General features: G+C 40.9%; 1 protein-coding gene and 1 long non-coding RNA gene across 4 annotated transcripts in view; one reads left to right on the plus strand and one right to left on the minus strand.

Moving 5' to 3' along the window:
* CSGALNACT1 (chondroitin sulfate N-acetylgalactosaminyltransferase 1) overlaps nt 1-24,965 on the minus strand; it is a 343,648-nt gene that overhangs the window by 250,766 nt on the left and 67,917 nt on the right. The window lies entirely within an intron of this gene.
* LOC135363689 (uncharacterized) lies at nt 22,975-23,704 on the plus strand. The gene is made up of 3 exons (XR_010409671.1): nt 22,975-23,100; nt 23,174-23,332; nt 23,603-23,704. It is a non-coding gene; the product is annotated as an uncharacterized LOC135363689 (long non-coding RNA).

Below are 24,965 nucleotides of genomic sequence, written 5' to 3' on the forward strand. Positions count from 1 at the left end.
TCCCCAGTACAAACTAAATTTTCCAGAAGTATCAGCTAAAGAAAACTCGAGATTTTAAAGAAAACATTTTTTCGTGTTCTACTAAAAAATAACTTTTAAAAAGTTCTAAAAATCACCTGATAATGGAAAAGAACTGGGAAGGAAGAAAATCCGTGACATGCATTCACTTACTTAACAAAATGAGTAAAATATATTGAGTAATAAATAAATGTTAGAGGAACAATTTCTATAGAATAATGTGGCCTCATCTCCCTTTGAAAAAACAAAGATTGGTAGAAATCACTTTCCTGGAATGATACAAAGTTTTCGTTCCTTAACAGACATCTCTGACTCTATTATAAGCAGACTTAAGTTTTGCCAAACCACTCTAAATTTGGACACTGAAGCCAAGCAAAAACATCTAAGCTCTTTATAACATAGCACGCCATCACCCAGAGAAGACTTCTACCCACTTTGACAGCCTTTCTCAACTATACACGTGGGATTTAGAGAATCTTTACGAACCATCCAAATTGCTAACCTTTTGCAATCCTTTATTTAGTAGGTTCACATCCTGTTATTCAATTAAATTCTTCCCTTTAATTAATTATTGAACAAAAATATTCCACCTACCTGCTCAAGACCTTCCACTGAGTGCTATGGAACCCAGAAATTTGAATAAAACATGCAACTCTCATTCTGGTAATAGGTATAAGATTTAAAGAGAATAACAACAAGTAGCAAATTTGTGATAAATGCACCACTGCTTCTATGGTCATTCAGAAGAGGGGCTGCCATTTGACATTAGAATGGGGAAATGAGGGATGTGTTCCCAGAGGAGGGATTTTTGAGTGAGGCCTTGAGGCTTGGGCGGGATTTGATTGGACAGAATGTGAGAGAGGGTACATTTCATGAAGTGAGAGTAACTGGTGCTTCACACAATCCCCGGGATACCACTCGCTTCACAGTCATCTTTTTAGTTATTATGGATTTTAGTTATTATGAAAATGTTCTGACAGCAATAAAGTATCTTGAGAAAGGACTGCTTTTTTCTAATTTCCACATATAACAAGCAGTGTGGCCACCTCCCAGGGACTTCAAGAAAATATGACTGTCTCAAATGACATGTCCCTTGTGGATATGGAAAGGGGAAAAAAATCTCCCCTAAAATTTTGTCATCAAAATCTAGCCCTCACACAGGATCTCCAGTCCAAATTCACGGTACCTGGGTGGCCTGGAAAACCTTAAGCCAATAATTTGTTGTAAGGGGGTCCCAGGTTGGTAGTATCCCCAAGAAATCTGACAGCACCAAACATAAATTCTCTAGAGGAACTCGCCTTCCATCTAGACCTCCCAAAAGCCCCATGGATAAATATTCAAAAAACTGAATTCACACTTAAAAGTCACAAATATGTAGGAGCAAGAACCAGCAAAAACCACAAAAAGTGGATCAAAAAAGATTTCAGGTATTAAATTGTCAAACACAAAATATTAAACAATCATGTTTAAAGAAATGAAAGTAGCAGTTGGTAAAAGTAATATGAAACAATAAACTTTAAAATAAGCAGATTTTTAAACTGACTAAACAGAACTTCTATAAATAAAAGCATCTAAGATACATGACATTTAAAACACAAAGGATATGTTTGTTGAGCAGACTAGAAACTGATAAAGGTTTGTGAACTTGAAGATAAAGCTGAAGAAATTATTGAGAATAAAGAATAGAAAAACAGAGACAGAAAATTTAATGACAAGTTAAAAAGACATGAGGATGTTAAAGAGGTTTAACAGATCCAGATGGATTTCCATGAGAAAAGAAAGAATGGATCAGAGGCAGCATATAAAGAGATAACATCTGAGCATTTTCTAGAATTGATGAAAGACACAAATCCAAAGACACAGAAGATCCAACAAAACCAGAACAGATTCATTAAAAGACCTCCACACCTAATACATCCTAGAGATACTACAGAACACCAAAGACAAGATCTTAAAAGCAGCCAGAATGAAAAGACAGATTACCTTCAAAGGAACAAGTAACTGATTTCTCAAGAGCTACAACGCAAGCCAAAACTCAAGGGAAAAATATTTTCAGTGTGATAAGAGAAAATAAATGTCAATCTAGCACTAGTATAGGCTGAGGAAACATCTTAAGAACTAGGGTGAAATAAATATATCATGGAAGAACATTCTAGGAAATAGCAAGTATGAAGTCCAAAGGTCTGGAGATGGGCACATGCTAGGGATGTTTGGGAAAGGCGGCCAGTGTGACAAGGAAAGAGTAGATGAAGAGAGTACCAGGAGGTGAGGACAGAAAGGTGCCCCGGGGGCAGACTGTATGAGTCTTTAAAAGTAATTTTAATGACTTGAATTTCTCCGCTGGAAATTTTCCAGTGGAGAGTCCAAAAAGCCACACTGGCTGAGCTCAACAATGTTGAGTATCCAGATACCAGTCAGACATGGCCTGATGCACAGAAGAGTCAGGCATCAACTTTGTGATCTAATTAGCTGATCTTTAAGACTCCTTTCAACTTTGAAATCTTATTCAGGCAGAATAATGATAGGAGAATTATGGTTAATTATTGTTCGACCAATCATACTTTATTAAGATAGGTTTTAGGATCATCACTACCAAAAAAAAATGTCAAGGAGAAGAATTCCAAAACCCAAGCAAAGTCTATGCTCCACTGGATTTTCATCAGTGGTGGCATTTAGCAAGCTGTAACTCCTTTAAGGGAATTTGGAAGCTAAAAAGTAATACACAGTGCTCACCTTGTAATCTGAAAACTTTGTGTTGAATAAATAGGTCCTTGGAGCATGATGTGCAAAAGCCAGTTACCTGATGGCCAGTTACATTTGTCGAAGTTGTGAATAACCAGCTTCATAAACGGTTTTTCTATTAACCTAAGTAGTGAAATCACTTGTTCAATTCCCACTGAAAAGACAAAGGTTTCTTTAAAAATCAACTTCCATGGCTTTGTTATGTACATTTCCTGCAGGATGGCTTTCTCATTTTAAAGTCCAGAGTACCTTTAGGGAAATGTACATATTCTGGGCAAATTTAACAAGATATCTTCAAGAAGAAGAGTGTGCAGTGGTATTTCTTTGCCCATCATCTTAAATTCATACCAAAAAAACAGAACTCTATAACTCAGTCCCATTTTGCCCATGTCTTCTATTGTTTCCCCTCTGTAACTCTCAACTCTAAGCAACTCCTTCTTTATCCTTTACTAGGGCTCTTTCCCCGTCCTAGATGTTCTTCACACCCTCTTCACATCAACCCAAGACATTAGTTCTCATCACCAATTCAAAACTTCCACAGAGCCTTCTGCAAGTATTGTGTGTTTCTAACAAAACTGAATGTTCCTCAGGAGTAGATAATCAGCCATATGAATCCCCCAGAACTTGTACCTCTGTACTGGCTCTAAAAATATTTTAATTGAGTCTGCTCAGACCTTACAAATTAACATGAAAATTTTTCATCAAAATCAGATATCAGCTTAAATTCTCATTTTCTTTTTCACATAAGAGTACAGAACGCACAGCCTGTTAATCTCTGCCTAGATTGTTGGCTCAAGACTGGCTGACCATTGAATCTTGCTTAATATGTTGCCTAGAACATTATCTGCCTAGACCCTGACCATCAAAGCACATAAGCCTCTAGCAAGGCAGCTGCATAGGGGACAAAGCTGCACTTACTGCCAACCACAAAGTGGCCTATAGAGATGGCAGTAAATCATGGCAGAAATAATAATGGCTCGCATGTATTGAGTGCTTATCATATGCTGGACTCTGTTCTAGGTGCTTTCCAGGTAGTAATTCATTTAATACTCTCACAGCCATAAGGCAGGTACTATCATTGTCCCTGGCTTACAGATGAAGAAGCTAAGGTTCAGAAAAATTAAGTGATTTTCCCAGTTTCAAGCTGAGATGTGACCAGGCCTTGATTTAAACTTGGTCAATCAGTTGGGCTCTGGAGTTCACATTCTTAACCACAATTTCACATGCATACTGTATTATCCACACATTCTGCCATGGGATCAGAGAAAATGAAAATGGCTGCTCAAAAAGAGAGAGCGGGGAGAGGGAGAAGGGGCAAGAAGGGGTGGGGGAGAGAGAGAGAAAAAGAGAGCGAGAGAGATGAGAGGATGCAGTAGGTTTAAACAGGCAGTCTTGGGGCCAGACTCTTTTTAGCTATGCGACCTCAGGCAAATTACTTAATTTCTCTAAGCTTCAATTTCCTCATCTGTAAATTGGGGATAATTATACCTTCTATCACTGCTAATGAGTGGCAGAAGTAGGAATCAACCCCATAATCTTTCCATAACACTATGGTGCCACATCCTCCAGAAGATTATAATCTTTTGAAATTGTGGGCTTTACCAGTGCATCCTTGCTGCCGGCTGGTTTGGAGGCAACTGTACCTCCAACTAGAATCTCCTAGTCCCATTAGATCTAAAAAGCCTGGGGGGTTCCTAGTTAATCAGTGCACCATCACACACGACACAGTAAGTAACAGAGAAAGGCCATCCTCTTCCTCACAAAGGGCTCCATTTAGCTAAAGGAGGGTGCTCAGAGCCTACCTACAGGTAACCCCCTACATCAAAGGTAAGCATTACCAGCACCTGGAGCACCAGTGTCTCCTCTGCCCAGAACAACCCACTCCCTTCTACACACAACAAAATAAGATTCTTAAATAGGGTGTGCACCCCCAAAACCTCCTAGATGAATTCATTCTATTGGGTTAGGACCTTTCGATCCTTCCACCCAGGAGCTGCTGTGCTCAGAGCTTCATTCCATCAGCCTTGCAAGGGCCCTGGAAACCAGGCAAAGGCTCTGTTCAGAGCATGTGAAGATGAGTCACCAACTGGGAAGTGCCTCAGGCTATCATCACCCAGGCCAGTTCCTCGGTAGAATGCTGCAAAGCCTTACATACTCACTATGCAGCACTGAGCAAAGCTATTTATAAAATGAAGGTAAAAAATAAAAATGAAAAACCGTCTAGAATCTAAGGAATGCACCAAACCAACAGTGTTTGTGTGGGGGTTCTGGTATCATGGCTTATAGTTTTTGTTGAGACTTTTCCAATGTTCTGGAATATAGTACTATTATTACTATATAGATTTTTTTTTTTTTAGGTAACACAGGAAACATGTAGCCTGGGTTGGAAGAGACATAAGGATCTTCATCCCTGATCTATTTCATGATCCTCTGCATTCTGCTTTATAAAAATAATGGAACAGACAGCTAGAATATTGTTACTATGGGAGGATACGGTCCTCCCTTTTCATGAACCCTACAGGTCATGTGTATCTCAATGTCTAATACAAGTCCTTACGGATGTACCACTGACACGATAAAGTCATGGCTACGTCCTGCCTTTTCACCTCCTCAGTCTTACATTTCATATGGGAGCAGTGTCTCCTCTAATGAAACAAACTTATTGTGACCACAGAGTGCTCCTTAATCCTAACACTTCAAGATCTGGTGAACAAGCCCACATTCCAGATCAACCATTCTCCTTCCCAGTCTTCACTATTCCAGGATTAAGAGGTTAGCTATTTTTAGCATCTCCCTTCCAGCAGCAACTCCTTTTCTATCATTTACAGTTGTCCCTCTCTGAATTTCCACCAGCTCCAGCTCTTTATTGAAATTCGGTAAGTGAAACAACTACAGCAAGAATCTATGTTCCCAACACTCTCACTGATTTAAAAAATCAAAGCTAAACGTTAAAGTGATGTTTTGGTTAAAAAGGTTTGCGTCATCCAATAATTGCATGCAATCTAAATAGTTAACAACTGTGTATTACTTGTAAATAGCATTTCCTCTTCCTGCAAAAGCCTCTATTATTCTATCATTTCCTCTTTCCTGATAGGAAATCTTTAGGTCCTGAGGAGAAACATAGCAGCTGGCCTAAGCACAGAAAAATAGTCTGTTAGGTGGACGCTGAGGTATGTGTGGTAAACATCAGAAGGAGAGGATATTTGTTCTTTTTCACTCCTTTGGTAACAGCAGCCAACACTGGTGAATACTCTCCTTTGGCTCTGGCCCTGCCAGCCACCGTGAGTGATGGGGAGAAGGCCAGACCATCTGCTGCGGCGTTAACGGACTTAGCAGGGCGGCCATCCTGCTCCCATCCAGGAGCGCATCCAGCCTCTCTGAGCCTCCAGCCAGTCCTGAGAGAGAGGATACCTCTACCTCCAGCTCTCCACCCCACGGGTGCCCCCAAAGGCAGAAACCCAGGCATTGTCTGCCTAAAGTGTCAAGCACATCGGTAACAACAAGAAACTGAGTGTAACACACACCTGCAAGAGAACATAAAGAACGATGCGCGATGGGCGATGCGCTCTGCCCGTGTAGCGATTACGTTTCCCGTAATCACTCTGCCTCTGCAATGCCACCAATTCCCCAAAGAGCTGGGCAAGCATTTCCCAGGAGCAGCACCAACATATCTAAAGATAACCACAGTCCTGAAGATGGATTTGTCCATCTTCCATGGTTTAGGGTCAGGTCTGCACCTATTCTATGTTTTCTTTTTTTTTTTAATTTATTTGACAGAGAGAGAGATAGCGAGAGCAGGAACACAAGCAGGGGAAGTGGGAGAGGGAGAAGCAGGCTTCCCGCCAAGAAGGGAGCCCGATGTGGGGCTCAATCCCAGGACCCTGGGATCATGACCCGAGCCAAAGGCAGATGCTTAACGACTGAGCCACCCAGGTGCCCCCTATTCTATGTTTTTTAATCTCCTGCCGTGGTTTAAGGCTAAAATACTATGAAAACCCTATGTTTTCTTCAGGTAATTATTTTTCTTTTAAACCTCTCCCCCAACCGCAGAAAATCTAAATACAAAACATACTGAGAATCCCTCACCAGAATTAAATATTTCCAGAGCAAATCTTCAGTTTAAAACAACCAAGGACCTAACACCAAATGTGCCTTTCCTCCTAGGATGGGGGTTCTGACAATGGGCTCCCTTCCAAACGGCGCAGCATTCATGCGCTCAGGAGCTGGGAACAGACAATCCCGGAAGCTGCAAGGACGGCCTTATTGACATGCCAGGCATGTGTGGCCAGGAATGGCAACATTTCCGTAAGCTTCAACAACTCGAACCTTGGACGAAGTTATGAAGAATGATTACCAACTGGGGAGGGAGGAGGGGGGGCGGGACTAGGCGAAAGTGCATATAGGAGACTTAAAGAGACAGATTTATGACCTGAAACAACTTGGACAAAATGTAATACTACATTTCTGTTGTGCGAAAATTTCAATTCATCAGGATGGAATCTTAAGTATGAGAACAGATAAGAGCCAAGGAGATAATCCAGCCCTCCTCCTCCCCAAAACTACAATTCTCTCCTCTTAATGTTTCATATGACCCTGAAATTGCCTTCAGATCTGGGTTTGAGCAGACACTGGCATTTTTTTTTTTTGACACTGGCATTTTTAAAACAATAGACAAATGTCACTTTCTATACAAGATTAAGAATGGCACTCTTCTCAGAGAAAAGACTTTTCTAATATCCAGCCGAAGGACTCCCAGCTGGAGGGAGCATGGTCACGGCCAAGTCACTCTCCCATGTCTTTGGAGGGACTCATGCAATGGCTCCAGCCAGGCCCTTAGAAATAGAGTAGCTTTGTTCCCATTACCTCTTGGTATTGATATACTCTCCCCAAATGTCCTCAGACTCACATTTTATGCTGAAAACATTTTTCAAAGCTGTAAATCTAAGAGTGAAATGAAGACATTACTGGTTTCACAGGGTTGCTGAATAAAGAACTGGCATTTTTACTCTACTCCAAACTATCCTGATCTTACAAAAATAAAAGACAAATTTGTTTGTAAAAGTACTCACGACTGAATTGTGATTAAATACCCTGTGGTTCCTTCAGGCTTTTAACATAGTGTTTTAAATAGCTACAAAATGTCTATTTATACCCAGCCTGCCTCCTAAGATAATATGTAGGAGCCAGAACTCAAAAGTAAAAAATCAAGAAAAGACAACTGTCTCAAAGGTACTCAGGCGATGAGTGGACTTTCAATGGAGTAAATGCTCTTATTCTCAGCCCATGTTGAAATCTCTCTTCATGGTGATGACTCACCATGCCTCTTTCCAACATCTAGCCTGGGATCCCATGGACCTCACCACCGTCCTGGTTGACTTGCAACCCCAGAGCAGAACCATGGTCCACTAGCACAGAATTTGGTTCTGTCATCAGAACCAAGGTAGACCTGTAGCTCAATCAGGCACGATCCTCTCACCTGTTAAAGAACAGAGATCATGCATTTCCCTATACTTAACACATTATGTAAGGGTGTGAGGTACATTTGGGATAATGGATACTTAAAAATGTATCATCCACTAGGAAAACAAGCATACTCTCTCTTCTTTTAAACTTAACATTTCAACTTCTAAGAGGTAACCTCTTGGTCTCCCCTCCAGGTCAAGGTCAAGAGCCCACATTCACTTACCACATTCTGGATGGTTTTCCAGACTTTTTATCTGCAGCTTCCACTTTCCTGGTCAGTTTCCTCATCTTTTCAAATTCTATTCATGACACCTTCACATGGCAATCCAGATGTGGTTTCTTTTCATTCCTTGTGGAGTCACTTCCAATTATTTGCCTACCAGTTTAAATCCAGGCAATCCTCATGATACTTCCCTTTATTTGTGTGAAACATTTAGTAGAAGGAGGGTGTTCTATGCTCTCCTAAAGCTCATGGAACCTAGGTCAACATGCTGGAAGAAGAGGAACAGGATATTCCATCCGTGTTCTTCCCACAGCTCCGAAGTCCAAGTTACTGGCCCTTTGCAGTCAGACCATAAACATAGTGCTGTAGGGGAATTAAAGGTTTCCAATCCATTGCCCTCACTCTACAACTCGGGGAATGGAGGCCCAGACGAATGCAGGTCCCGTGAAGAAAACCCATCACTTTTACTTCTATTCTAGTTAGCTACTTCACCCAAGTCATTTATTTCAGCATTTTCTCCTCAAAAGACATTATTTGTATTCTACCTTAGTACCTAAAGTGTGAAATGATTTGAATGTTACTTCACACAACAGTCAGAGAAACAGGTCAGGACTGTTAGACTCCCTCTGAACAAAGTAGGACTGGAATAAGGACAGGTCAAGACCTTAAATCCAACATGACCACAAAATGACAGTAAGGAAAAGGTATTTGCAACTGAAAAAGTAGTGTCTCTCTGTCAAGTGAGGAGCACTCTCAAAAAGTTGACAAGATTATTCTGTGAGAATGTGAAAATCACAGACCATAAATCTCTGGAAGTTACACCACAGAGAATGGAATGTAAAATTATACTATACACATATTTGCATTATAAGAGTATTAAATATTGGTAAGAATTCAAAAATTTGATAAAGCAAGTGAAAAAAAGTATTAAACTCCATGAATGATCATGAAATTTCCTTCAACTAAATATTTGAGAAGGAGATATAATTAGAGTACAGATTATAACTTCTCTGAAAATGAAGATAGTAAAGTTGAAAGGAAGGAACTGTAAAAATTCAAATATTAGAAGAAGCAACTAGAAAGGCATTAAGAAAGTAAAAACCTGAGCAGCATATATATTGCATCCTTTAATGTCCAATGAGGGAGGAAACTGACTCCAAAATGTACCACATAGTAATCTACATAATGAAAAATAGTTTTGACAAATATTTCTGGTTTTTATTCAAAAATGCAAAAAGGGAAAAGCAAAAATCACACGTAATGTCACCATTTGTTTAAAAGAATGTAAAGTGAGAAAAGACTTCATTTTTTCCTCCATTCGTTCAATCAATCTCTCCCTTACCTGTCCAGCCATGTCAGGGAAGCAGTGTGAGGACTGATGCTCCTCAGCCTGTTTCTCCTCAGCTCAGACACACACACATGCACACTTTCACAAAAACAGGCAAACATTTCACCCCTGAGTCTTCAATTTGCTTCCTTTCCAAATATATTTTAAAATTTAAAAACTAAAAAAAGTAATGAGTTGAACTTTTAAAAAATAGGAAAAAAATCTTGTTTTCATCAGTTTCAGAGGTAGAATTTAGTGATTCATTAGTTGCATACAACACCCCGTGCTCAACACTCACGTGCCCTCCTTAAAGCTCACCACTCAGTTACCCCACCCCCCCACCCACCTCCCCTCCAGCAACCCTCAGTTAAAAAAAAGAATTCTTAAGTAACTGATCAATTACTTTGTGAGTAACTCAAACCCAAAGATTCCTAGCTGTATATTTCTAAGCTGTTAATCTATTTCAAATGAGAAAATGATATAAATCACATAGGATTAGGAATACACGCTTTGCTAAACTTTTGAAATAGTATGAAAAATAATTTATGAATTTCCAATGATTGTGGTTTGGGTTCATGCCCCAAAATGTTAAAAAAAAAAAAAAAAAAGCCTGTTGTAGAGGACTATGGACTCTGAAACACATTCTGCACAAGGCAATGGACAGAAATAGCATTAATATCAGACCGTTCACTGCACATATGTGGTATCAACCATATTGATGACGTTCTGAAAATCATCACAAATTTTCTGATATTGCAGGCTTCTTAGAGCCCAGACACATGGATTATATTCAAAAGCATCTTAATAATTTGCTATATGGCTTTGAGAAAATCACTGAACCATTTAAAATTTACTTCCATTTCCCCAACAGTAGTTTAGGTCCATCTGCAAACTGAAGCACTCACCCAATCCACTGGTTCTGCAACTGCAGTGGTAAAAAAATAAAACAAACAAACAAATACCAGTGTTCCTGGAAACAAACAACTTTTTTTTATTTTATGTAACCTCACTTAATAAGTGCATGATGAGAGGAAACTCACCATCATAAAAACCACAAAATATCAAATATCAAAAGCATATGGTTACTCTTCTACTTATCAAACCAAACAAAAACTATAAACATTTTCTTTCAAAACCTGTATCCGATGTTGTAGAATATCCAAAGGTCCCTTGGGAGACTGAAAACAGGGCTTCTTATTCCAGCATGAAGGCTTCCCATATATGACCTAAATCTACCTTTTAGCTTCCTCTCCAACCTCCTCACCAGCATGTCCCCTGCAGTCCTGCCCACCAACAACCACTATTCTCCCAAATGCCTTCTCCCCACCCCTCTCCAATTGTGCTACCTCCACCTGGCATCCTCTTTTCCCCACATCTACAATCTCCCACCCAATAATATTCATAATTCTGGGCTCATCCCATTGTCCTCTACTCCATGCCTGTTCCCTGGTCCCCAGATCACATGTTATCTCTTCCTTCTTGAACCGTCAATTTTCTTGGCATTATTTATGTACTTCCTTATAATCCCACCTCCAGTAGACTGTTTTCAGCTGACCTCTACAAGTCCCTTCAGGGCCTGCGGTAGCACCTTATAAACAGTAGAATCTCAATAAACATTTACTGAATTGAATAATCTGTTATATAATATCCTGCTTCCTAAAAATCAATCTGAATTCCCTAAATAAAAATTGTACAATTTTTTTTAAGATTTTATTTATTTATTTGAGAGAGAGAATGAGATAGAGAGAGCATGAGAGGGGGGAGGGTCAGAGGGAGAAGCAGACTCCCTGCCAAGCAGGGAGCCCGATGCGGGACTCGATCCTGGGACTCCAGGATCATGACCTGAGCCGAAGGCAGTCGCTTAACCAACTGAGCCACCCAGGCGCCCAAAAATTGTACAATTTTAACAGCAAAAGCTCACTGCAGCCAAGTTATATCCTGAACAATTCACTTCAGTTATTCTCTTTTCAATTATTAATAACAAAATGTCATTAAATATATATGTGCATACATAGATAATGCCCTCGATGGCACTCGAATCACTGCCCCTATGTCATTCTCATGCCATCTCTGAAGGGTCACAAACAACATTTATTTTATATATGGGAAACCAAGGACTGGCCAACGAATATGTGACGTCAGCTTGGAGACCAGAACTGTTTATGCGCTATGGAAGAAGAGTAGAAAATAGAAGCCTTTTTCTCAAGCAGCTTGTCATTTACTTGCAGAAAAAAGTAACACATGAGATGAGTGAAGCATATGTGTGTTTAAAGTATTTCTATGGTTCTTGTCTTAAAATAGATTCCTCCTGGCTCCCAGCAGTGGTGGCTCTGGCCTCCTTGGTTAACGTCCATTGCAAACATGGCTCCTCCAAAGGCCAGCTGCGAAAGCGTGAGCGAGTCATGTCAGGCCAGGCCTCCTCAAGCGCTGCACTTGGCACACTCTGTAAGCGCCATGGGAATTCAGGGGAGGATAAGGCCAGAGTCGTCACAGGAGGCTATAAAAAGACAGCAAGCGTTTGAAGAAAATGGTGACCAGGAAAAATAAGACCAGGAAGGAGAAAGGAGCAAAGCATGAAGGCAGCTATGAGCATGGGGAAATACGGGAGAAGGGTGAGCGGGGAAGGCTCAAAATCCAGCCCGCAGCCCAGCATAAACCCGGACCAGCGTCCACAGGCAGTTTAAAGTCTTCTCTACAACCAACAACCTGATTCTGCCTTCTCTGATCACCCACTCAGCCCTCTCCCCCAGATAAACGAGCAAGGTCTACATGAGGAATTCAGATTCAACAATATCCTTTTTAAGCTTTTTTTCCCCTCTAACAATAGAGGTAATCCATGTTTATTACAGAAAATATGAAAAACTGACAAAAGAAAAAATGAATAACCATCATAACCCTTCCACATTTCCTTCAACATTTATTCAACAATTATAGTATTTTTTTTTTTTTTTGGATCTGTCATGTGCCAGACACTAGACTTATTTGGATTCATCGGTGAACAAAATAGACAAAGAATCCCTGCACTCCTCCAACTTATATTCTAGCAGGACAGAAAAACAACAGCAATAATATGAACAAGTAAACTGTAGAGTATGTTAGCAGGTGGTAAGGAAAGGTGAAGAGCAGAGCAGGGTAAGAGCATGGGGAGTGAACTTGGGGGTGGGGATGGCAGCAATTTCAACATGGTAATCCAGGTGGGCCAGATTAAGAATGCAGCATTACCATATTGAGATCATACTTTTTATAGGCGTTTTCCTCCACTTATGAAATGGTATTTCCCCACGCCATTAAGTATTCTTTTGCAATATGATTTTTAATGACTGCAGAAAACTCCATCTCATGAATGCACCATAAATAATTTAATCACTCTGCTCTACGGGCCAATTAGATTTTCTCCCTTTTTTTTAATTATTATAAATACTGCTTCTATTTCCTCAAGAGAAATGTAAGGAAATGGAATTACATAGAATTGAGCATAAACAATGTTAAGGCTCATGGTATACTCTAACTGCACAGGGTAGCAATACCTTGCAAGCCATGTGCCCAGACTCCTCCCTCTCTTCCTGGCAAGGTTCCTGCCACCTACACCCAACAACCTTTTCATCAGACTCACAGAAGTGTTCTGGCTTCCCCATCTCTCCACTATCAGCTACTCTGTGTATTAGAGAGGAACTCTTCCCTAGATGCCTACCTAGCACAGTGACTGGTACAGAGCAGAACATGCAATCCATTGGATTAATAAATGAACAAAAAAATGAATGAGTACTGAAAAAACACTCAGGCTTTCATACAGCCAAGAAGATGCTAGAAATTCTTCCTCCCACTAAAGCTCCCTTCCACCAAGAGTAGTGAGTCATATCTCAGACATATTCAGCGTCCTCCTAACAGGGCTGCAAAATATTTCCCTTCATGCCTTTAGGATGCTCGAAACTGCCATGTGCCCTGGACAACTAGAGAATACTATTAAATATCTAAATTAAATGCTAAGTACCATACAGAAACTATGCAGAACACATTTCCATTATTTTTCCTCTTTCTAGTCACTTAAAGATGACAATTATATAATACCTTACCCTTGAAACAGAAATGAAAAGTGTATCTTTTAATAGTTCATAAATAGTCCACTCTTCATCCTAAATTCTAGCCATAGCATTATAGGCAGCAACTCTCATCAAGACAAAACAAAACAAAACACTTATGCCCTCACATATAGGAGGAGGAAAAAGCCTTAAAACAATGTGCATAAAACTTGACAAACAAGAAAATACTGCACTTGATAAAAGCAAAAACAGAAGAACAGGACACATCAGTTATTTACCACTAAGCTGGTTCATTTTGGGACCATCTACTGAGCAATAACAGTTCCATTGATAAGGCAACGGGAAATTCTGAGTTGTAAGCACTATATATGACTATTAGGATTACCTCCTCAAAATCCTCCTTTCTAACGCCCACTTTCAGAAGTCAGAAGTAAATCCAGAAAGCCACCTCAAAAAGATGTCCTAATTTATGATGTAGCCTTAGAAAGAACAAGAGGCAGATGTCCTAATACTCACCAGCAGTGAGAACACACACCCTAGGGTGACAACTGTCCTTTCTGTGAACCCACATGGCCACTGCATTAAAAATGGACTCGGATGCAAAGAACAAAAGTGATACGGATTTCAGAGTGTTCCCTGGGTTTCTGGGTTCAATAGTTGAGCTACATAACTACTGCATCTTCACAACCAACCTGCCTGTGCCTCGGAGGTGCTGAAAATAGAGGAGGTAAGGATTCTAGCCACAGAAAATGACTTTAAAGTTGCTCACATTCAGGGCTAAACATCTGTATAACAGCTCTTCACTCTGTCATTCACGATAATGGGACCCAGTCTCAGCAGAACAAGAGAGCAGAGATATTGCAGCCCAAGTGGCTACATACAATGGGGTCCGTCTGGTTTCCACACTATGTTCCCCTCTTGTCGGCCTTCAAGATGCACTATGCGATACAAGAGTGAAAGCTCAATATTTCCATCTTTGATCACAGTAGCTATCCTTAGAAAAAATAGCCCAATGAGGACCAGGAAGTCAATCCAAGTAGGTAAGAGTGAGAAATGAATTCATTTGCTTCTACCAGCGCACTAATGTTCTGTCCTCCAAATGTGGGCTTGTAGATGCCAGTATCTTGGAACACTACTATCATAACAATTCTGCATCCTTCTTTTAATACAGTGTTTTTGAAAAATATTGGCGAATAACTCTACCAAATTCCTTTTTGTGAAGAAATACTTTGATTCTATTGTTTATCTTTTAATTTGTTCATTCAGCAAATAATTATTGAGTGCCTATTGTGTGCTAGGTACTGTTCTAGGCACCTAAGATACAACACTGGAAAAATAAATACAAAGAACTTGTCATCAAAGAGCTTATGCTACATGATGTGATGAGCACTGGGTGTTATATGCAACTGATAAATTATTGAACACTACATCTGAAACTGATGATATGATGAGCACTGAGTGTTGTATGCAACTGATAAATTATTGAACACTACATCTAAAACTAATGATATGTTGGCTAATTGAATTTATGTTGGCTAATTGAATTTAAATTAAAAAAAGAAAATAAATATAAATAAATAGATGTTAGTTGAATGTAAAAAAAAAAGAGCTTATTAGCATAAGCTCATGAGAAGAGACACAAATAAGACATCAGGTTTGATGAGTGCTATGGCTAATGCAGGGTAAGAGGAGACAGAGAGTCATGGGGGAAGACTCTCTGAGTAAGTGATATTTGAAGAGAGATTAGAAGGTGAGTGAAAGAGAGAGCCCTGCAGATATCTGGGAGAGGGGGATTCCAGGTGAGGAATAGCAAGTACAAAGGCCCTAAGGTAGGAGTACAAGAAGAGGGTTGAAGAACAGCTAGGAGCTGTGTAACTGAAGCCAGATGAGTAAGGACAGCAATGGGAAAAAGCAGGAATGAAAGATGATTAGAGGTTACCTAGGATCTTAAAAATCACTGTGAGGACTTTAGCTTTTACACACAGTGAGATAAATAGTCATCAATAGGGGTGATGGGGTTGAGCAAAAGCTTAATATGCTCTGACTTACAACAGGGTGAAAAACAGACTGGGACCAAGGTATGGAAGCAAGGAGAGCAGTTATGAGGCTCTTACAGCTCTGTAGGTAAGAGATGATGATAACAGGGAAATGGTAAGAAGCCAGATTTTAGATATAATTTGAAAAGTGCTGTCAAGATTAGCTAAGGGTTTGGATGTGGGGTAGGAGCAACAGAGAGGAGCCATGAACAGCTCCAGGTATCTGGTCTGAGCAACTGAAGGATGGTGGTCCCTCGTTGGGGTGGGGAAAGCTACGAAAGTAGAGGTAGGGAGGGAGATGGAGAACTCAGCCTTAGACTCATTGAGATGCCTGTTTGATATCCAGAAGAAGTAGTTCAGGGGAGACATGCAGGCAGGAGGTTTACCTGGATGTTGCTCATACGGCATTTAAAATCATGGAACTGTCATGGTGGTGAACACTCACAATGGTCATCCTCCCTCTGATCACAGATAGAAACTCTGGACAAAATACAAAAAGCAGCTACCTGGAACTATGAAAAGGGAACAAAAGCAGGCAGACTGTGGCTTTATTAATTAAAACATACTGGCATAAAGATAGACATATAGACCAAGGGAACAGAATAAAGAGCCCTGAAATAAACCCTCACATATATAGTCAAATGATTCTTGACAAGGGTGCCAACACCAATTCAATGGGGAAAGGACAGTCTTTCCAACAAATTGTGTGGGGAAACTGGATATCCACATGCAAAAGAATGAAGTTGGATGCTTACTTTTCACCATATACAAAAATTAGCTCAAAAATACATCAAAGACATAAATGTAAGACCTAAAACTATAAAACCCTTAGAAGAAAACATAAAGCGAACACTTCATAACATTGGATTTGACAATGATTTCTTGAATATGACACCAAAGGCACAATCAAAAAAAGAAAAAACAGTCAAATTGGACTTCATGAAAATTTTGTGCATCAAAAGATAATACAGAGTTAAAAGGCAACCCACAAAATGGAAAAAATATTTTCAAATCATATATCCAGAATTAATATCCAGAATGTATAGAAAACTTCTAAAACTCAACAATAACAAAAAAAGCCAAATCAATTCAAAATGGGCAAAGGATTTGAATAGATATTTCTCCAAAGAAGATGTACAAATGTAAAATGGAAATGAAAAGATACTCAACATCACTGATCATTAGGGAAATGCAAACCAAACTACAATGAGATACCACATCACACCCATTAGGAGGGCTACTATCAAAAAAAACCAAAATAAAACAGAAAATGACAAGTGTTGGTGAGGATGTAGATAAACTGGAACCCTGGTGAATGAATGAAATAGAAACTAAAAAGAACAGTAGAACAGATCAACGAAACTAGGAGCTGGTTCTATGAAAGAATTAACAAGATTGATAAACCCCTGGCCAGACTTATCAAAAAGAAAAGAGAAATGACCCAAATCAACAAAATCATGAATGAAAGAGGAGAGATCACAACCAACACCAAAGAAATACAAACAATTATAAGAACATATTATAAGCAACTCTATGCGAGCAAATTAGATAACCTGGAAGAAATGGATGCATTCCTAGAGATGTATCAACTACCAAAACTGAACCAGGAAGAAATAGAAAACCTGAACAGACCTATAACCACTAAGGATATTGAAGCAGTCATCAAAAATCTCCCAACAAACAAAAGCCCAGGGCCAGATGGCTTCCCAGGGGAATTCTACCAAACATTTCAAGAAGAATTAATACCTATTCTTCTGAAACTATTCCAAAAAATAGAAATGGAAGGAAAACTTCCAAACTCATTTTATGAGGCCTGCATTACCTTGATCCCAAAACCAAAGACCCCATCAAAAAGGAGAATTACAGACCAATATCCTTGATGAACATGGATGCAAAAATTCTCACCAAAATACTAGCCAATAGGATCCAACAGTACATTAAAAGGATTATTCACCACGACCAAGTGGGATTTATCCCTGGGCTGCAAGGTTGGTTCAACATCCGCAAATCAATCAACGTGATACAATACATTAACAAAAGAAAGAAGAGAATCATATGATCCTCTCAATAGATGCAGAAAAAGCTTTTGACAAAGTACAGCATCCTTTCTTGATCAAAACTCTTCAGAGTATAGGCATAGAGGGTACATACCTCAATATCATAAAAGCCATCTATGAAAAACCTACATCGACTCTCATTCTCAATGGGGAAAAACTGAGAGCTTTCCCCCTAAGGTCAGGAACGCGGCAGGGATGTCCACTATCACCACTGCTATTCAACCTAGTATTAGAAGTTCTAGCCACAGCAATCAGACAACAAAAAGAAATCAAAGGCATCCAAATCGGCAAAGAAGAAGTCAAACTCTCACTCTTTGCAGATGATATGATACTTTATGTGGAAAACCCAAAAGACTCCACCCCAGAACTCATACAGGAATTCAGTAAAGTGGCAGGATATAAAATCAATGCACAGAAGTCAGTGGCATTCCTATACACCAACAACAAGACAGAAGAAAGAGAAATTAAGGAGTCGATGCCATTTACAACTGCACCGAAAACCGTAAGATACCTAGGAATAAGTCTAACCAAAGAGGGAAAGGATCTGCACTCAGAAAACTATAAAATACTCATGAAAGAAATTGAGGAAGACACAAAGAAATGGAAAAACATTCCATGCTCATGGACTGGAAGAACAAATATTGTGAAGATGTCAATGCTACCTAGAGCAATCTACACATTCAATGCAATCCCTGTCAAAATACCATCCACTTTTTGGGGTGCCTGGGTGGCTCAGTCGTTAAGCGTCTGCCTTCGGCTCGGGTCATGATCTCAGGGTCCTGGGATCAAGCCCCACATCGGGCTCCCTGCTCCGCAGGAAGCCTGCTTCTCCCTCTCCTTCTCCCCCTGCTTGTGTTCCCTCTCTCTCTGTGTCTCTCTCTGTCAAATAAATAAATAAAATCTTAAAAAAATAATAATAATACCATCCACTTTTTTCAAAGAAATGGAACAAATAATCCTAAAATTTGTATGGAACCAGAAAAGACCCCGCATAGCCAGAGGAATGTTGAAAAAGAAAAGCAAAGCCGGCGGCATCACAATTCCGGACTTCCAGCTCTATTACAAAGCTGTCATCATCAAGACAGTATGGTACTGGCACAAAAACAGACACATAGATCAATGGAACAGAATAGAGAGCCCAGAAATGGACCCTCAACTCTATGGTCAACTCATCTTTGACAAAGCAGGAAAGAATGTCCAATGGAAAAAAGACAGTCTCTTCAACAAATGGTGTTGGGAAAATTGGACAGCCACATGCAGAAGAATGAAATTGGACCACTTCCTTACACCACACACAAAAATAGACTCAAAATGGTTGAAGGACCTCAATGTGAGACAGGAGTCCATCAAAATCCTAAAGGAGAACACAGGCAGCAACCTCTTTGACCTCAGCCACAGCAACTTCTTCCTAGAAACATCGCCAAAGGCAAGGGAAGCAAGGGCAAAAATGAACTATTGGGATATCATCAAGATAAAAAGCTTTTGCACAGCAAAAGAAACAGTCAACAAAACCAAAAGACAACCGACAGAATGGGAGAAGATCTTTGCAAATGACATATCAGATAAAGGGCTAGTCTCCAAAATCTGTAAAGAACTTCTTAAACTCAACACCCAAAGAACAAAGAATCCAATCAAGAAATGGGCAGAAGACATGAACAGGCATTTTTCCAAAGAAGACATTCAAATGGCCAACAGACACATGAAAAAGTGCTCAACATCTCTCGGCATCAGGGAAATCCAAATCAAAACCTCAATGAGACACCACCTCACACCAGTCAGAATGGCTAAAATTAACAAGTCAGGAAATGACAGATGTTGGCGGGGATGCGGAGAAAGGGGAACCCTCCTACACTGTTGGTGGGAATGCAAGCTGGTGCAGCCACTCTGGAAAACAGTATGGAGGTTCCTCAAAAAGTTGAAAATAGAGCTACCCTACGATCCAGGAATTGCACTACTGGGTATTTAGCCCAAAGATACAAATGTAGTGATCCGAAAGGGTACGTGCACCCCGATGTTTATAGCAGCAATGTCCACAATAGCCAAACTGTGGAAAGAGCCAAGATGTCCATCGACAGATGAATGGATAAAGAAGAGGTGGTATATATATACAATGGAATATTATGCAGCCATCAAAAGGAATGAGATCTTGCCATTTGCAACGACATGGATAGAACTGGAGGGTGTTATGCTGAGCGAAATAAGTCAATCAGAGAAAGACATGTATCATATGACCTCACTGATATGAGGAATTCTTAATCTCAGGAAACAAACTGAGGGTTGCTGGAGTGGGGAGTGGGGTGGGAGGGATGGGGTGGCTGGGTGATAGACACTGGGGAGGGCATGTGCTATGGCGAGCGCTGTGAATTGTGCAAGACTGTTGAATCACAGATCTGTACCTCTGAAACAAATAATGCAATATATGTTAAGAAAAAAAAAAAAGAAGAAGATAGCAGGAGGTGAAGAATGAAGGGGGGGAAATCAGAGGAGGAGACTAACCATGAGAGACAATGGACTCTGAAAAACAAACTGAGGGTTCTAGAGGGGAGGGGGGTGGGGGGATGGGTTAGCCTGGTGATGGGTATTAAAGAGGGCACGTTCTGCATGGAGCACTGGGTGTTATGCACAAACAATGAATCATGGAACACTACATCAAAAACTAATGATGTAATGTATGGTGATTAACATAACAATAAAAAATTTTTTTTAAAAAAAGGAGGAAATTCTGACCTATGCTACAACATGGATGCACCTTGAAGACTTTCTAGTAAGTGTAATAAGCCAGTCACAAAACAGACAAACACTCACTCTATGATTCCATTTATATGACATATTTGAGTAGTCAAAATCATAGAGGCAGAGAGTAGAATTTTGATTTCCAGGAACTGGCAGCAGGAGAGTCATTGTCTACTGGATACAGAGTTCTGGTTTTATAAGAAGAGTGAGCTCTAGAGATGGATGGTCGTGATGGTAGCATTATATTATGAATGTAATTAATACACTGAACTGTACACTTAAAATGATCAGCAGGGTAAATTTTATGTTATGTGTATCTCACCGCAATAAAATAAATTTGGGGGGGGGTGGAAAGCAAGCAGATTGTGGAAAGGAAACAAAAGTTGGAAAAGTGACCCTCAAAGAGTTCATCTCCCTCCCCAACCTCACCTTTCCCTCACTTTCTCCCCACAACCCTCCTTCTTCATCTGTCTCTCTTTTCTCTTGAGGCCTTGCCCAGAGGATGGGCTCCAATCACAGAGGTCCACGATTGCACAAATCTCAGATAGAAACCCCATCTGTCTGGCTCCTGTGAGCCAAGAAGTACGAGTGGAACCACAGAGAGGAGAAAGCTAGGGAAGGGGATCCCCCAGTTCTGTGTGTGAGCCCACTCAAGTCTCAGGGTCACCCTGAGTTGCACATGGGCAGGACAGACCCAAAATAGAAAGCAGAGGCTATGGAAAACTAAACTGCATGGGAACCATTAATTCAGAGAGGGTGAGATAGAACTAGAGGCCTAAACTTAATCATGCTGATTGCCTGCTTACAGAAATGAACACACTTCTCCAGGATTACAAAAGGACCCCGAGTTTACACAACGTAACATTCACGGTGTTCTGGACAATGCAAAATGACCCAGTGCACAAAGAACCAAGGAAATGTGGCCAATTCCCAAGGGAAAAGACAATCAACAGATGCTGACCCCAGTATGACCCAGATGTTAGAATTACCAAGTAAAGACTTGAAAGTAGCCATTAGAGCTATGCTCTAGGAGGCAAACTATCTCAAAATCACTGGAAATCTGGGTGTTCCCAGCAGAGGAACAGAAACTGTAAAAAAAGAACCAAATGGGATAAATTGAAAACTAGAAGTGGGTTCAAGAGTGAATTTTTTAAGATATAAGATATTTCTGTGTGCTGATGGGGCTGATCCAGGAGAGGGGGAAAATTAAGGATGCAGGGAGTGAAGATCAACTTTAAAGCAATATCCTTGAGTAAGTGGGAAGGGACAGAGTCCAGTGCAAGAAGAGCAGGCCTTGGATAGGTATACAGATGAGAGCATGGATTGGAAGGAAATCAGAGTCTATACAGACAGATGTGGTGGGTGGGTGTAGCTTCAGCACCAAAAGGATATACCGTCTTCTAAGTGTTTTTACTTTATCAGTGAAATGAGAAGCAAGGCCACCCCCAGATATAAGGAAGGGTGAGAAGATGCTGGAGGCTTGAGGAGAAAAGAAAAGGCGTGGAAAAGTCATTTTGAAGAGTGAATATCTGGACTGGGGGAAAGTGCACAAATTCAGCAAGGCTATAGGATTCCTTTGTAGACAATGTTAAAAGTCACTGACAACTGGAATTTTCAAATTGTCTGAAAAACATTATATCCTACTAAATGCTACTTAGCCACATTGTAAACTCCCAAGTCATTTCCTCAGGAACCAATCCCCAGTGTGAGACACCACGTAAACCTTAACACCCAGCACCCGGGGCAAAGGGCTGGACAGGAAGTATAAAGAGGTCTCTGTACATTTGCTTTGTGACAAATATACCACATCAGATTGGATGATGGGAATTAGTGTGGAATACTAAAACCTAGCAAGCAGACAAAGGTCAGGAGAGGGTGAGGGAAACTCCAGACTGGGAATTCTTCAGATAACCGATGACAGACCATAGAAACTATTCCAGGAAAAGCCACAAAAAAGGATGGCTCAACTTTAGAAAGACTGGTCTCATTTTATCCTCATAGCTGAGCAGTTACTGATGATGTTTGACATAAATGCAAATCAAGCACCTAACTGAGAAGGTAAATAGGCTTAAGGGATATCCCTATGTCCCCAGCTTATTAAGAAAAGAAGGTCCAAGACAAATAGGGCACAGAGAAAGGTCAAGAGAAAAGCCATAACTGAAAGAACTTAGAGGCAGCCAAGAGGAATCAAAAGTAGTTCCTGGAACGTAACAAACCAAAAATCTTAAACACGTAAAAAGAAACAAAGCAATTCTGTGGCTCTTGACCCATGAAGGAGGGCTCTTCGGAATATGCAACAGGTTTTTCTGAATAGGCAATCTCTTCAAACTGAGGAGGAGGTGCCAGAAAGCACCGAGAAACCTGTTCAGGAGTGGATAGAAGAGCCTCCCAGCAGTGACAGGGAATCCCTGGTGACAGTGACAACAATGACAAGAAGGACAGAAACCACACCATCAGTGAGGTAGGCGCAGTGCCAGGGGCTTTGTGTGTTTCTTGTCGTGTCATCCTGATGCATCATGATCCTGATTTTATAGGTGAGGAAACAGCTTCACAGATATTGTGCAATTGACACCAGAGAAAACAATTTCAAAGTTCTGTGAAACAGGAGCTCTTATTTTCTGTACTGGAACACTTAAAGTTAAGGAAGTTCAAGACGGCAACAAAGCCATGACCTGGACGTTAGAATTATCACGGTAAGGCTTTAAAGTAGCTATTACAGCTATGTTATAAAAATGTTCAAGCCGTGTTAAAAAAAATTCCAACAATTTAATTCCACATGCAGATCAGTCTCATTTTAAAGTATGGACAGAGAGAGACACTTTGAGAATGTTGATCAAATGACCCCTGTAGCGGCCTTTAAGCACTAAAAAGCTGTGATTCTCGCTGCTTCTCTTCAAATATCCTCTCATTGGACGTGGTCACGTGCATGAAATCTAACAAGTAGCCCTCTGTCTTTTCCAAAGGCTCCTGTGCGGACAGGTGGAGTCCGGCAGCATCTACCATGGTTCCAGGCTGCCGTGTCCCCGAAACACCTCGTGAACTATCTGTCCCCAAAGAGATGCAGGTGCTCATATCCTTTGCTAATCAAAATGGCCCTCATATGTCCTGATAGTAATAAAAGGGGGCAGCAAGTTGGGACCAGAGGCCTGGTTCCGGACAAGGCTTTGGGTTTGGCTTTACACACAGCACTTCACATTCTCTGATCGCAGTTTTCTCACCTGTAAAAATAGGCCTTCAGAGCCACAAGGGGCCCCACACATCAGGTTACATTTGCTTCAATTCATTTACTGATGTACAAAGAGCACTTTTCAGATCCAAAATTCTAAAAATAACAGCCACTATGACAAACAGGTTTTGTTCTGAAAGTTCACTTGTAAATCAGTTATTTGAAACTGGGAACGTACTTCTCCATAGAAATAATGTTATTAGTGGCTGTTAGGTTTCCATGTCGACCCACAAAAGCCTATTAAATTGTAAAGTACCTGAATATAGTACTACTATAATAACACCTCAGCTTGCTGGGATGCAAGGGAAGTACCCCTCAGCTCCCCGTCAAGCCCCCAGGGCCCCGGCCAAGCCACCGCCACCAAGAATGGGGAAGAAGAAGATTCTCAGGCAAAAATGGAACAGAAAATGAGAATGGAAAGGAAGTGGAGAGACAGGTGTTGGGTGAGTGTGGGAGGCTGAGGCAAGGGCATGAGGACCAGAGGAGCAGATCTGTAAGAACAGTGAGGGGAGACAAAAGCGGGAGTGAAGCCGTCTGCCCTCCACCTCTCCCCAGCCCCACTTCTGGCTCCTTCCATCACAGCAGACCCTTGTCACCACCAACACTGAAGCCCACATTGTGAGGAGGACCTGGGGACTAGGGGACAGGGGAGGAGAGAGGTCTGAGAAAGGGGCAGGACATGTCCACTGGGTCTGTATCACATGAGTTGTGAATCTCAACACATGCTGCCCATAATCCAGAAATAATAAAAGAGCATTTCTACAATCACAGTTTGGCCCATCCCAGGGCCCTCGTGCTTGGGGCATCTGATCTCACCCCTTAGAGCACCTCACCTATTCTGGGGTTCTAAGCTCCCACCCGCTGCTCCATCCACTCTTCCCACATCCACCCCCTGCCCTGTGAACCTCAGGTTGGGTGCGAGGCTGGGCCCATATCCTGGGCACCATGCTTACAGGACCCTACTCACACCTCTTCCAGCCATGCCACCTCCATGGGGGAAGGAGCTCACAGAGCCCCTAGGATGCCATCACAGGTCCTGGGACCTGCTTCCATACCTGCCTGGGTCCATTCTGTCAAGGGAGTACCACTCCACAGCTTGC

This window comes from Mirounga angustirostris, unplaced genomic scaffold, assembly GCF_029215605.1.
Source record: "Mirounga angustirostris isolate CCGP_5_RB_7025 unplaced genomic scaffold, mMirAng1.0.hap1 SCAF_2, whole genome shotgun sequence".
Classification (NCBI taxonomy): Eukaryota; Metazoa; Chordata; class Mammalia; order Carnivora; family Phocidae; genus Mirounga; species Mirounga angustirostris.